Source organism: Ambystoma mexicanum, chromosome 9 (genome assembly GCF_040938575.1).
Source record: "Ambystoma mexicanum isolate Mex_15411 chromosome 9, UKY_AmexF1_1, whole genome shotgun sequence".
Lineage (NCBI taxonomy): Eukaryota > Metazoa > Chordata > Amphibia > Caudata > Ambystomatidae > Ambystoma > Ambystoma mexicanum.
The window spans coordinates 366,749,921-366,763,353 of NC_090931.1; positions in this window are offsets into that span (position 1 = coordinate 366,749,921).

A 13,433-nucleotide genomic window follows, 5' to 3' on the forward strand; every position below is an offset into this window, starting at 1 on the left:
TAGCAGGTGTATGGGGGAGCATGGACCCCGAGGCCCGCCGCTGGAGGCCCCCTATCCAGCCCCACACACCGGTTCATTCCCGCAGCTTTACTCCCAGGACTCAGACTAGACCCATCTAGGTCTGTGTCTAAGCACGGGGCGATAATCTCCCCTCAACCAGCCCTGCATTGCCCCACAGACAGCGCTCGCGATCCTCAGCCACCTGCCCAGAGGTGTCCATAGGTTCTGGGTAAGTGGGCAGGGTACCCTCGCCCCCAACGGCAGAGGGCAGGCGGTGAACAGACATATCTACCATCTGCTGAGCACATGGATATATACACAATGGAAGGGAAATAAAGGGACGCGAGGCATCAAGGTGGTGTACGCTTCCCCGACCCTCGAGATGTCCGACACATGAGCAACAGCTGTGCAAGCTTCTCTTACACACATAATAAGTGCCGAGGCTGCCAGTAGTGCAACCTTCCCTTACACAGAAAACGGTCTACGTGGGCAATAGCAGTGCAAGCTTCCTTTACACACTGAACGGGTTACACGAGCAGCAGCGCACGCTTTCCTTACACACAAAACGTGTTACACGAGCAGCAGCAGTGCAGGCTTCCCTTACACAGAGAACGTGTTACACGAGCAGCAGCAGTGCAAGCTTTCCCTACACAGAGAACGTGTTACACGAGCATCAGCAGTGCAAGCTTTCCCTACACAGAGAACGTGTTACACGAGCAGCAGCAGTGCAGGCTTCCCTTACACAGAGAACGTGTTACACGAGCAGCAGCAGTGCAAGCTTCCCTTACACACAGAACGTGTTACACGAGCAGCAGCAGCGCACGCTTTCCTTACACACAAAACGTGTTACACGAGCAGCAGCAGTGCAGGCTTCCCTTACACAGAGAACGTGTTACACGAGCAGCAGCAGTGCAAGCTTCCCTTACACAGAGAACGTGTTACACGAGCAGCAGCAGTGCAAGCTTCCTTTACACACCGAACGGGTTACACGAGCAGCAGCGCACGCTTTCCTTACACACAAAACGTGTTACACGAGCAGCAGCAGTGCAGGCTTCCCTTACACAGAGAACGTGTTACACGAGCAGCAGCAGTGCAAGCTTCCCTTACACAGAGAACGTGTTACACGAGCAGCAGCAGTGCAAGCTTCCCTTACACACAGAACGTGTTACACGAGCAGCAGCAGTGCAAGCTTTCCCTACACAGAGAACGTGTTACACGAGCAGCAGCAGTGCAGGCTTCCCTTGCACAGAGAACGTGTTACACGAGCAGCAGCAGTGCAAGCTTCCCTTACACACAGAACGTGTTACACGAGCAGCAGCAGCGCACGCTTTCCTTACACACAAAACGTGTTACACGAGCAGCAGCAGTGCAGGCTTCCCTTACACACAGAACGTGTTACACGAGCAGCAGCAGTGCAGGCTTCCCTTACACACAGAACGTGTTACACGAGCAGCAGCAGTGCAAGCTTTCCCTACACAGAGAACGTGTTACACGAGCATCAGCAGTGCACGCTTCCCTTCTACAGAGAACATGTTATTTTGGCAACAGCAGTGCAAGCTTCCTTTACACACAGAACGTGTTACACGAGCAGCAGCAGTGCAAGCTACACATAAAACGTGTTGCATGGGAAACAACACTGCAAGCTTCCCTTTAACAGAGAACGTATTATGTGGGCAGCAGCAGTGCAAGTTACCCTTACACAGAGCACATGGTATAGGCACCAGAAGAACTCATTTCCCTTAAGAACAGTATACGTAACAACACTAGAAGCTTCCACTGTGCAAATACGATGTTCTCTACACGAACAAGAACACTGCACGCTTTTCTTATGCACAAAACATGTCATAGATGGGAAACAGCAGAGCAAGTTCTTGTCTGTACATAACATGCAGTGTAAGCTTTCATTGCACACAGTGCATGTGTTATAGGCAACATTAAAGTGCAAGCGTCACCTACATACTCAGTACATGTGTTATGGGCAACAGTATAGTGCAAACTTCCCTTACATACTCAGTACATGTGTTATGGGCAACAGTATAGTGGAAGCTTCCCTTACATACTCAGTACATGTGTTATGGAAAACAGTATAGTGCAAGCTTCACTTACATACTCAGTACATGTGCTATGGGCAACAGTATAGTGCAAGCTTCCCTTACATACTCAGTACATTTGTTAATGCAAACAGTATAGTGCAAGCGTCCCTTACATACTCAGTACATGTGTTATGGGCAACAGTATAGTGCAAGCTTCCCATACATACTCAGTACATGTGTTATGGGCAGCAGTATAGTGCAAGCTTCCCTTACATACTCAGAACATTTGTTAATGGAAACAGTATAGTGCGAGCTTCCCTTACATACTCAGTACATGTGTTATGGGCAGCAGTATAGTGCGAGCTTCCCTTACATACTCAGTACATGTGCTATGGGCAGCAGTATAGTGCGAGCTTCCCTTAAATACACAGTACATGTGCTATGGGCAGCAGTATAGTGCGAGCTTCCCTTACATACTCAGTACATGTGCTATGGGCAGCAGTATAGTGCAAGCTTCCCTTACATACTCAGTACATGTGCTATGGGCAGCAGTATAGTGCAAGCTTCCCTTACATACTCAGTACATGTGCTAAGGGCAGCAGTATAGTGCAAGCTTCCCTTACATACTCAGTACATGTGCTATGGGCAGCAGTATAGTGCGAGCTTCCCTTAAATACACAGTACATGTGCTATGGGCAGCAGTATAGTGCGAGCTTCCCTTACATACTCAGTACATGTGCTATGGGCAGCAGTATAGTGCGAGCTTCACTTACATACTCAGTACATTTGTTAATGGAAACAGTATAGTGCAAGCTTCCCTTACATACTCAGTACATTTGTTAATGGAAACAGTATAGTGCAAGCTTCCCTTACATACTCAGTACATGTGTTATGGGCAACAGTATAGTACAAGCTTCCCTTACATACTCAGTACATGTGTTATGGGCAACAGTATACTGCACGCTTCCCTTACATACTCAGTACATGTGCTATGTGCAACAGTATAGTGCAAGCTTCCCTTACATACTCAGTACATTTGTTAATGGAAACAGTATAGTGCAAGCTTCTCTTACATACTCAGTACATGTGTTATGGGCAACAGTATAGTGCAAGCTTCCCTTACTTACTCAGTACATGTGCTATGTGCAGCAGTATAGTGCGAGCTTCCCTTAAATACTCAGTACATGTGCTATGGGCAGCAGTATAGTGCGAGCTTCCCTTACATACTCAGTACATGTGCTATGGGCAACAGTATAGTGCGAGCTTCCCTTATATGCTCAGTACAAGTGCTATGGGCAACCGTATAGTGCGAGCTTCCCTTACATACTCAGTACATGTGCTATGGGCAGCAGTATAGTGCAAGCTTCACTTACATACTCAGTACATGTGTTATGGGCAGCAGTATAGTGTGATCTTCCCTTACATACTCAGTACATGTGCTATGGGCAGCATTATAGTGAAAGCTTCCTTTACATACTCAGTGCATGTGCTATGGGCAGCAGTATAGTGCGAGCTTCACTCACATACTCAGTACATGTGTTATTGGAAGCAGTATAGTGCGAGCTTCCCTTACATACTCAGTACATGTGCTATGGGAAGCAGTATAGTGCGAACTTCCCTTACATACTCAGTACATTTTTTAATGGAAACAGTATAGTGTGAGCTTCCCTTACATACTCAGTACATGTGCTTTGGGCAGCAGTATAGTGCAAGCTTCCCTTACATACTCAGTACATGTGCTATGGGCAGCAGTATAGTGCAAGCTTCACTTACATACTCAGTACACGTGTTATGGGCAGCAGTATAGTTTGAGCTTCCCTTACATACTCAGTACATGTGTTATGGGCAACAGTATAGTGCAAGCTTCCCTTAGATACTCAGTACATGTGTTATGGGCAGCCGTATAGTGCGAGCTTCACTTACATACTCAGTACATGTGTTATGGGCAGCAGTATAGTGCAAGCTTCCCTTACATACTCAGTACATTTGTCAATGGAAACAGTATAGTGCAAGCTTCCCTTACAAACTCAGTACATTTGTTAATGGAAACAGTATAGTGCAAGCTTCCCTTACATACTCAGTACATGTGTTATGGGCAACAGTATAGTACAAGCTTCCCTTACATACTCAGTACATGTGCTATGTGCAACAGTATAGTGCAAGCTTCCCTTACATACTCAGTACATTTGTTAATGGAAACAGTACAGTGCAAGCTTCCCTTACATACTCAGTACATGTGCTATGGGCAACCGTATAGTGCAAGCTTCCCTTACTTACTCAGTACATGTGCTATGGGCAGCATACAGTGCAAGCTTCCCTTAAATAGTCAGTACATGTGCTATGGGCAGCAGTATAGTGCGAGCTTCCCTTACATACTCAGTACAAGTGCTATGGGCAACAGTATAGTGCGAGCTTCCCTTACATACTCAGTACATGTGCTATGGGCAGCAGTATAGTGCAAGCTTCACTTACATACTCAGTACATGTGTTATGGGCAGCAGTATAGTGCAAGCTTCCATTACATGCTCAGTACATGTGCTATGGGCAACAGTATAGTGCAAGCTTCCCTTACATGCTCAGTACAAGTGCTATGGGCAACAGTATAGTGCAAGCTTCCCTTACATACTCAGTACATGTGCTATGGGCAGCAGTATAGTGCAAGCTTCACTTACATACTCAGTACATGTGTTATGGGCAACAGTATAGTGCAAGCTTCCCTTACTTACTCAGTACATGTGCTATGTGCAGCAGTATAGTGCACGCTTCCCTTAAACACTCAGTACATGTGCTATGGGCAGCAGTATAGTGTGAGCTTCCCTTACATACTCAGTACATGTGCTATGGGCAACAGTATAGTGCGAGCTTTCCTTACATGCTCAGTACAAGTGCTATGGGCAACAGTATAGTGCGAGCTTCCCTTACATACTCAGTACATGTGCTATGGGCAGCAGTATAGTGCAAGCTTCACTTACATACACAGTACATGTGTTATGGGCAGCAGTATAGGGTGAGCTTCCCTTACATACTCAGTACATGTGCTATGGGCAGCAGTATAGTGCAAGCTTCCCTTACATACTCAGTACATGTGCTATGGGAAGCAGTATAGCGTGAGCTTCACTCACATACTCAGTACATGTGTTATTGGAAGCAGTATAGTGCGAGCTTCCCTTACATACTCAGTACATGTGCTATGGGCAGCAGTATAGTGCGAGCTTCACTCACATACTCAGTACATGTGTTATGGGAAGCAGTATAGTGCGAACTTCCCTTACATACTCAGTACATTTTTTAATGGAAACAGTATAGTGTGAGCTTCCCTTACATACTCAGTACATGTGCTTTGGGCAGCAGTATATTGCAAGCTTCCCTTACATACTCAGTACATGTGCTATGGGCAGCAGTATAGTGCAAGCTTCACTTACATACTCAGTACACGTGTTATGGGCAGCAGTATAGTTTGAGCTTCCCTTACATACTCAGTACATGTGTTATGGGCAACAGTATAGTGCAAGCTTCCCTTAGATACTCAGTACATGTGTTATGGGCAGCCGTATAGTGCGAGCTTCACTTACATACTCAGTACATGTGTTATGGGCAGCAGTATAGTGCAAGCTTCCCTTACATACTCAGTACATTTGTCAATGGAAACAGTATAGTGCAAGCTTCCCTTACAAACTCAGTACATTTGTTAATGGAAACAGTATAGTGCAAGCTTCCCTTACATACTCAGTACATGTGTTATGGGCAACAGTATAGTACAAGCTTCCCTTACATACTCAGTACATGTGCTATGTGCAACAGTATAGTGCAAGCTTCCCTTACATACTCAGTACATTTGTTAATGGAAACAGTACAGTGCAAGCTTCCCTTACATACTCAGTACATGTGCTATGGGCAACAGTATAGTGCAAGCTTCCCTTACTTACTCAGTACATGTGCTATGGGCAGCATACAGTGCAAGCTTCCCTTAAATAGTCAGTACATGTGCTATGGGCAGCAGTATAGTGCGAGCTTCCCTTACATACTCAGTACAAGTGCTATGGGCAACAGTATAGTGCGAGCTTCCCTTACATACTCAGTACATGTGCTATGGGCAGCAGTATAGTGCAAGCTTCACTTACATACTCAGTACATGTGTTATGGGCAGCAGTATAGTGCAAGCTTCCATTACATGCTCAGTACATGTGCTATGGGCAACAGTATAGTGCAAGCTTCCCTTACGTGCTCAGTACAAGTGCTATGGGCAACAGTATAGTGCAAGCTTCCCTTACATACTCAGTACATGTGCTATGGGCAGCAGTATAGTGCAAGCTTCACTTACATACTCAGTACATGTGTTATGGGCAACAGTATAGTGCAAGCTTCCCTTACTTACTCAGTACATGTGCTATGTGCAGCAGTATAGTGCGAGCTTCCCTTAAACACTCAGTACATGTGCTATGGGCAGCAGTATAGTGTGAGCTTCCCTTACATACTCAGTACATGTGCTATGGGCAACAGTATAGTGTGAGCTTTCCTTACATGCTCAGTACAAGTGCTATGGGCAACAGTATAGTGCGAGCTTCCCTTACATACTCAGTACATGTGCTATGGGCAGCAGTATAGTGCAAGCTTCACTTACATACTCAGTACATGTGTTATGGGCAGCAGTATAGGGTGAGCTTCCCTTACATACTCAGTACATGTGCTATGGGCAGCAGTATAGTGCAAGCTTCCCTTACATACTCAGTACATGTGCTATGGGAAGCAGTATAGTGTGAGCTTCACTCACATACTCAGTACATGTGTTATTGGAAGCAGTATAGTGCGAGCTTCCCTTACATACTCAGTACATGTGCTATGGGCAGCAGTATAGTGCGAGCTTCACTCACATACTCAGTACATGTGTTATGGGAAGCAGTATAGTGCGAAATTCCCTTACATACTCAGTACATTTGTCAATGGAAACAGTATAGTGTGAGCTTCCCTTACATACTCAGTACATGTGCTATGGGCAGCAGTATAGTGCAAGCTTCCCTTACATACTCAGTACATGTGCTATGGGCAGCAGTATAGTACAAGCTTCACTTACATACTCAGTACACGTGTTATGGGCAGCAGTATAGTTTGAGCTTCCCTTACATACTCAGTACATGTGCTATGGGCAGCAGTATAGTGCAAGCTTCCCTTACATACTCAGTACATGTGCTATGGGAAGCAGTATAGTGCGAGCTTCACTCACATACTCAGTACATGTGTTATTGGAAGCAGTATAGTGCGAGCTTTCCTTACATACTCAGTACATGTGCAATGGGCAGCAGTATAGTTTGAGCTTCCCTTACATACTCAGTACATGTGTTAGGGGCAACAGTATAGTTCAAGCTTCACTCACATACTCAGTACATGTGTTATGGGCAGCAGTATAGTGCGAGCTTCCGTTACATACTCAGTACATTTGTTAATGGAAACAGTATAGTGCAAGCTTCCCTTACAAACTCAGTACATTTGTTAATGGAAACAGTATAGTGCAAGCTTCCCTTACATACTCAGTACATGTGCTATGTGCAACAGTATAGTGCGAGCTTCCCTTACATACTCAGTACATTTGTTAATGGAAACAGTATAGTGCAAGCTTCCCTTACAAACTCAGTACATTTGTTAATGGAAACAGTATAGTGCAAGCTTCCCTTACATACTCAGTACATGTGTTATGGGCAACAGTATAGTGCAAGCTTCCCTTACATACTCAGTACATTTGTTAATGGAAACAGTATAGTGCAAGCTTCCCTTACAAACTCAGTACATTTGTTAATGGAAACAGTATAGTGCAAGCTTCCCTTACATACTCAGTACATTTGTTAATGGAAACAGTATAGTGCAAGCTTCCCTTACAAACTCAGTACATTTGTTAATGGAAACAGTATAGTGCAAGCTTCCCTTACATTCTCAGTACATGTGTTATGGGCAACAGTATAGTGCGAGCTTCCCTTACATACTCAGTACATTTGTTAATGGAAACAGTATAGTGCAAGCTTCCCTTACAAACTCAGTACATTTGTTAATGGAAACAGTATAGTGCAAGCTTCCCTTACATACTCAGTACATGTGCTATGTGCAACAGTATAGTGCGATCTTCCCTTACATACTCAGTACATTTGTTAATGGAAAAAGTATAGTGCAAGCTTCCCTTACAAACTCAGTACATTTGTTAATGGAAACAGTATAGTGCAAGCTTCCCTTCCATAATCAGTACATGTGTTATGGGCAACAGTATAGTGCAAGCTTCCCTTACATACTCAGTACATTTGTTAATGGAAACAGTATAGTGCAAGCTTCCCTTACAAACTCAGTACATTTGTTAATGGAAACAGTATAGTGCAAGCTTCCCTTACATACTCAGTACATTTGTTAATGGAAACAGTATAGTGCAAGCTTCCCTTACAAACTCAGTACATTTGTTAATGGAAACAGTATAGTGCAAGCTTCCCTTACATACTCAGTACATGTGTTATTGGCAACAGTATAGTGCAAGCTTCCCTTACATACTCAGTACATTTGTTAATGGAAACAGTACAGTGCAAGCTTCCCTTACTTACTCAGTACATGTGCTATGGGCAGCATACAGTGCGAGCTTCCCTTAAATAGTCAGTACATGTGCTATGGGCAGCAGTATAGTGCAAGCTTCCCTTACATACTCAGTACAAGTGCTATGGGCAACAGTATAGTGCAAGCTTCCATTACATACTCAGTACATGTGCTATGGGCAACAGTATAGTGCGAGCTTCCCTTACATGCTCAGTGCATGTGCTATGGGCAACAGTATAGTGCGAGCTTCCCTTACATACTCAGTACATGTGCTATGGGCAGCAGTATAGTGCAAGCTTCCATTACATACTCAGTACATGTGTTATGGGCAACAGTATAGTGCAAGCTTCCCTTACATACTCAGTGCATTTGTTAATGGAAACAGTATAGTGCAAGCTTCCCTTACATACTCAGTACATGTGCTATGGGCAGCAGTATAGTGCAAGCTTCCATTACATACTCAGTACATGTGTTATGGGCAACAGTATAGTGCAAGCTTCCCTTACATACTCAGTACATGTGTTATGGGCAACAGTATAGTGCAAACTTCCCTTACATACTCAGTGCATTTGTTAATGGAAACAGTATAGTGCAAGCTTCCCTTACATACTCAGTGCATTTGTTAATGGAAACAGTATAGTGCGAGCTTCCCTTAGATACTCAGTACATGTGTTACGGGCAGCAGTATAGTGAAAGCTACCCTTGCATAATGAACATGTGTCATGTATGGGCATCAGTAGGACAGGCTTCCCTTAGACACAGAACATGAGTTACCTGTCCAACAGTAGTGCACGTTTTTCTCACACACAGAACATAACATGTGTGCGCGTGCACACGCCCATGCAGAAACACAGACACACAAACACAGGCATGTGCAGGTTGTGTCTCTTTCAGAGACCTGCCTGGTAAAAGCGAGCTCCGAATTCAAGTGATTCTTTAAAAATGATCGGCAGAATTAAGTAACCAGCTTTCTTACGATGAGGGAGCACTTAATGCAACTTAAGGAGAATAATGTACATGCTAAAATGAACCGTTTCGTGAGGCGCGCTAGGGCTTTAAACCGTCCAGGCGAACAATCCTCGGCATAAATGGTCGATACATTGCCGTTGGCGCCATTAGTGGATCGTGGGTCAGATTGAAAACCAACCGCCACCAACATTTTAAAAAACGCAGCGGCGGGGGCTCAGGCATGTCCAGGAAATGAAGCATTAACGCAGGCCGATAAGATTGCGCGTCATTATTTCTATATCTCGCCGCTATACCGAGCAGACTGTCTGGAGCGAACCTTCTGGACAATCTTTCTGTGCTCCTGACAGGTGCCCCCCGACCCCCTCCTGCTGGCTGCCTTCTCGCCTCCTGGCCCCTGACTGTCGCTGAAGGCCTTGCCAGAGACTTATCCACAAGCACCCATTCCCATTCCCTGCCGCCTGCCCAACCTAGCAATGCAGCTGGGCCATGCCAGCTGCAGGTGTGTGAGGGCTGGTCAGCCGCATGGAACGCCACGCCGCCGTGCTCCCTGCTCTTAGGACGCACCGGCTCCCAACGCCATTGGGCTGATTGGGTTTAGGCCCCGCCCCAGACATTCTGGGCCATTTCTGAAGGGACCCGCAATCCTTAAAAACTGTGGTGAGCAGTAGATATTCAGATGATAAACGGAATTCCGGTCTGCACCCTTACTTTCCTTTTGTTTCAGCAGGGCCTTTCTTGGGAGTTCAGCTTTGGGCAATCGGAGCTGCATTGGGCATTTCCAACTAAAACACCCCATACATCTCTAATAAACAAGATAGTATATGTCTGCTTCAAAGTCGATTAAAGTGAGTATTTTATGTGCATATGAAAATGTTAACCTCATGCATAACAACGAGCTGGACGTTTGTGACATACAATGTTATACCAGGGGAACATTTTACACAATTTAATTCAGAGCGTAGATCATGTATATTATGGGTTAGCATAAAAAGCACGCGTAGAATGCTGGGCTTTAGATGGGTCTCTGAACTTTTTTCCTGAGATGGGGTGCTGCCTGGGCTCCTTAAAGTCCACTAGTAGCTCCAGCCGATGAAGGGGCTAGAGGCCAAGGCCTTTTTGCTCTAAAACCCAAAAAGTGATGGGTGGAAGGTTTTGAATTAATCTGAACCACTGGCCTTGCTCTGGGCAACCTTCCACACCACTGTGTTTTAGCCGGTCTGTGCCAAAGCAAAAGGGGTCCTGCTATATGCAAATCAGTCAGGGACTGCCACCAATGGGAGCAGCCCTGCCCAAACTGCTAGGCCAGTTCGCCTCTGCACGGAAACAAACGCAAGCCACCACAGACATGTTTCGGCCTTGTTGGGCCTCCTCAGTGAGGTGCAGCATAGTTCCCTATGGCGCAGCGAGCAAGGGACCCACGTCTGGGCATACCCTCTCTCGCATAGGGAGACACACTTTTTGTTCTAAAGCCTGAAGCTCTCATGCCTGAACAAGTGCTTCACGCTTTAGAAAAAATCCATGGCTTTTTGAGTCCTCGCCTTTTCTTCCAGAATGGTGGCACTAGCCCTCTTGTATCTCTAAGCAAAAGGGATGCCTGACGTGGGCCAGCACCATCATACTTTTTTCAAATGCCTGAAGCTCGCAAGCATGAGCAAGAGCTTCAGGCTTTCGAAAAAAGCTCATCTCCTAGAGCTGCTTCATTGGCTGGGGCTACCAGGGGACTTTAGGGAGCTCCAGCAGCACCCAACGCTGAAACATTTGTTTCGGAGACCGCCGCTTTACAATAAGATTCATGTAAAGTGAACGCTATAAAGACCACACTATTCTAATTCTTGAAAGCCAAAATGTAAATATTTGTACCAAGTAGAGCTCAGAAGATATGTAGTAAAGTGCCTGAATTGCAGAGAGGATTGAAACCACAGGTTCACTACTTAACCAAAGTGTGTGATCATGGGCAAATTATTTAATCTTGCTGTGACTTAAATGCAAAGAGGGGAGTCCTTGGAAGTGACTAAGTTCACACGGTTAAAAAAAGACAAACTTACAATGGGGTCAATTTCATGGCTTTAGGGACGAAATGGAGTCTCCTTGTACTCCTTTATTAGTGGCCCCCGAGGTCATCACCTAGAATTGCATAATTGTGGCCTCGACCCTCCCACAGTTCCCATGTCACTTAATTTGGTAGGCAGATATATAGTCTCACTAGCCAGTCACTGCACCAGATAATCCTAGCATAGCAGACTGACAATGCCCTGTCCTGTTGCTGCCATTTACCCAAGTTACCTGGGCTATCAGAGTATCACCCCTAATGGAAATGAGTGAAGCTATTTGCTTTGCCCACTTATGCTATGCTAGTGAGCCTTGCATAGTACACCTCCCTTTTTGCCAATTTCTTGGAACTTCAGGATCCTTCAGCAGTGGGTTAGGGCATTAACACAGGAGCAGGGCAAGGTTTCAGTGTCAATGTGTGCAGATCTGAAAAGACAAGGCTGTCTGTAGTGAGTACGTTTAAATATATTGTGACTTGTCTAGAGCGGTTGCGAATGTAAAGTGTGTGATTATCTGGGTGTCTGTCAGAGTGGCCTTTAAGCAATGTGGAGAATTGTGTTGGTGCATCTGTGGTGGGTTTGTAGTGTTTTAGAAAAACTTAGTGTCGACATGTGTCTATGGGTGGTGAGTTGTTTTGATGATGAAGTTGTGTGGCAATATGTGTAGGAGAGACTATGTCAACTTGGGGGAAGAGCCAAAGTATCCCGCATGGAAGACAACACAGTAGATTTCACTCTAATCCTTAAAAGTAAACATTATAGCTCTTTTGAACCCTGATAGGGCTGGAATATCCCTAATATCACAAGAGAGTAAATTACATAAGGTGGGAGCCTGAGTATCAAAGCAGGTTCCACCAAGCCTCTTCAGTTTGAAGCGAGGCACATTCAAATGCCTTTTTCCATTTGAGCATAAGGAACGAAGTACAGGTGCGTTCTGAATTCGTTCTTTCACATAAGGGGGGGCCTGGCTTGATAGACATTTGTATGTGAGAGATCTTATGCGATATCCGGTGACAGACTGGAAGCCAGTGCAAGGATCTCCTTGCCTGTGCAGCGTGTTCTGTCCTTGTTAGCCCACTTACAGCTCTAGAGACTCCATTTTGGGCAGTTTGCAAGGTTCTAATCTTGCTCTTGGCTGTGCCCACTAGAAGACCATTACAGTAGTCCATTCTGGAGTGTACTAGGGCCGTCGCAAGAATGGAGAAGTTGGGAGTGGAAAGATAGGGTTTCATCTGCCTGATAAGGTTAACTGTACATTCACAAGACGATTTGACATGAAGGGTATGTTGTTTCATAGTCAGGCCTGAGTCTAGGTAGACTCCCAGAGTTTTAACACAAGAGCTAACCTGAATGTTGCAGCCACTGATCCTAAACTGCATATAATCAGGGTCCACTCTCTTTAGGCGTTGACTAGAGCCCACTAGTATAAGTTCTGTTTTTCCACCATTAAGAGCTAGTGAGTTTGTCGCCATCCACGTTTAAATCAATGAGTATATCTGATTAATCCTCATCACACCTGTCCCATAATCTCCAGTAAGTGCCAGAAATATCTAGGTGTCATCAGCGTAGTTGGTATAACCCATGCCAGCGGCATCCAGGAGGTCAAAGAGTGGGCACCTGTTAATATTAAACAATATAGGAGAGAGGCAGGCTCCCTGAGGAACCCCACAGGTCAACCATTCAGGAAGAGAATGAAATTCACCAATCATAAATCTTGTCTGACGGGGGCCCAAGAAGAAAGCCAGCCAAGAGACTGTATGGTCCCAGCAATCACCTAATGTTGTCAACCTTTCTAATAGCAAGCCATGATCTACAAGGT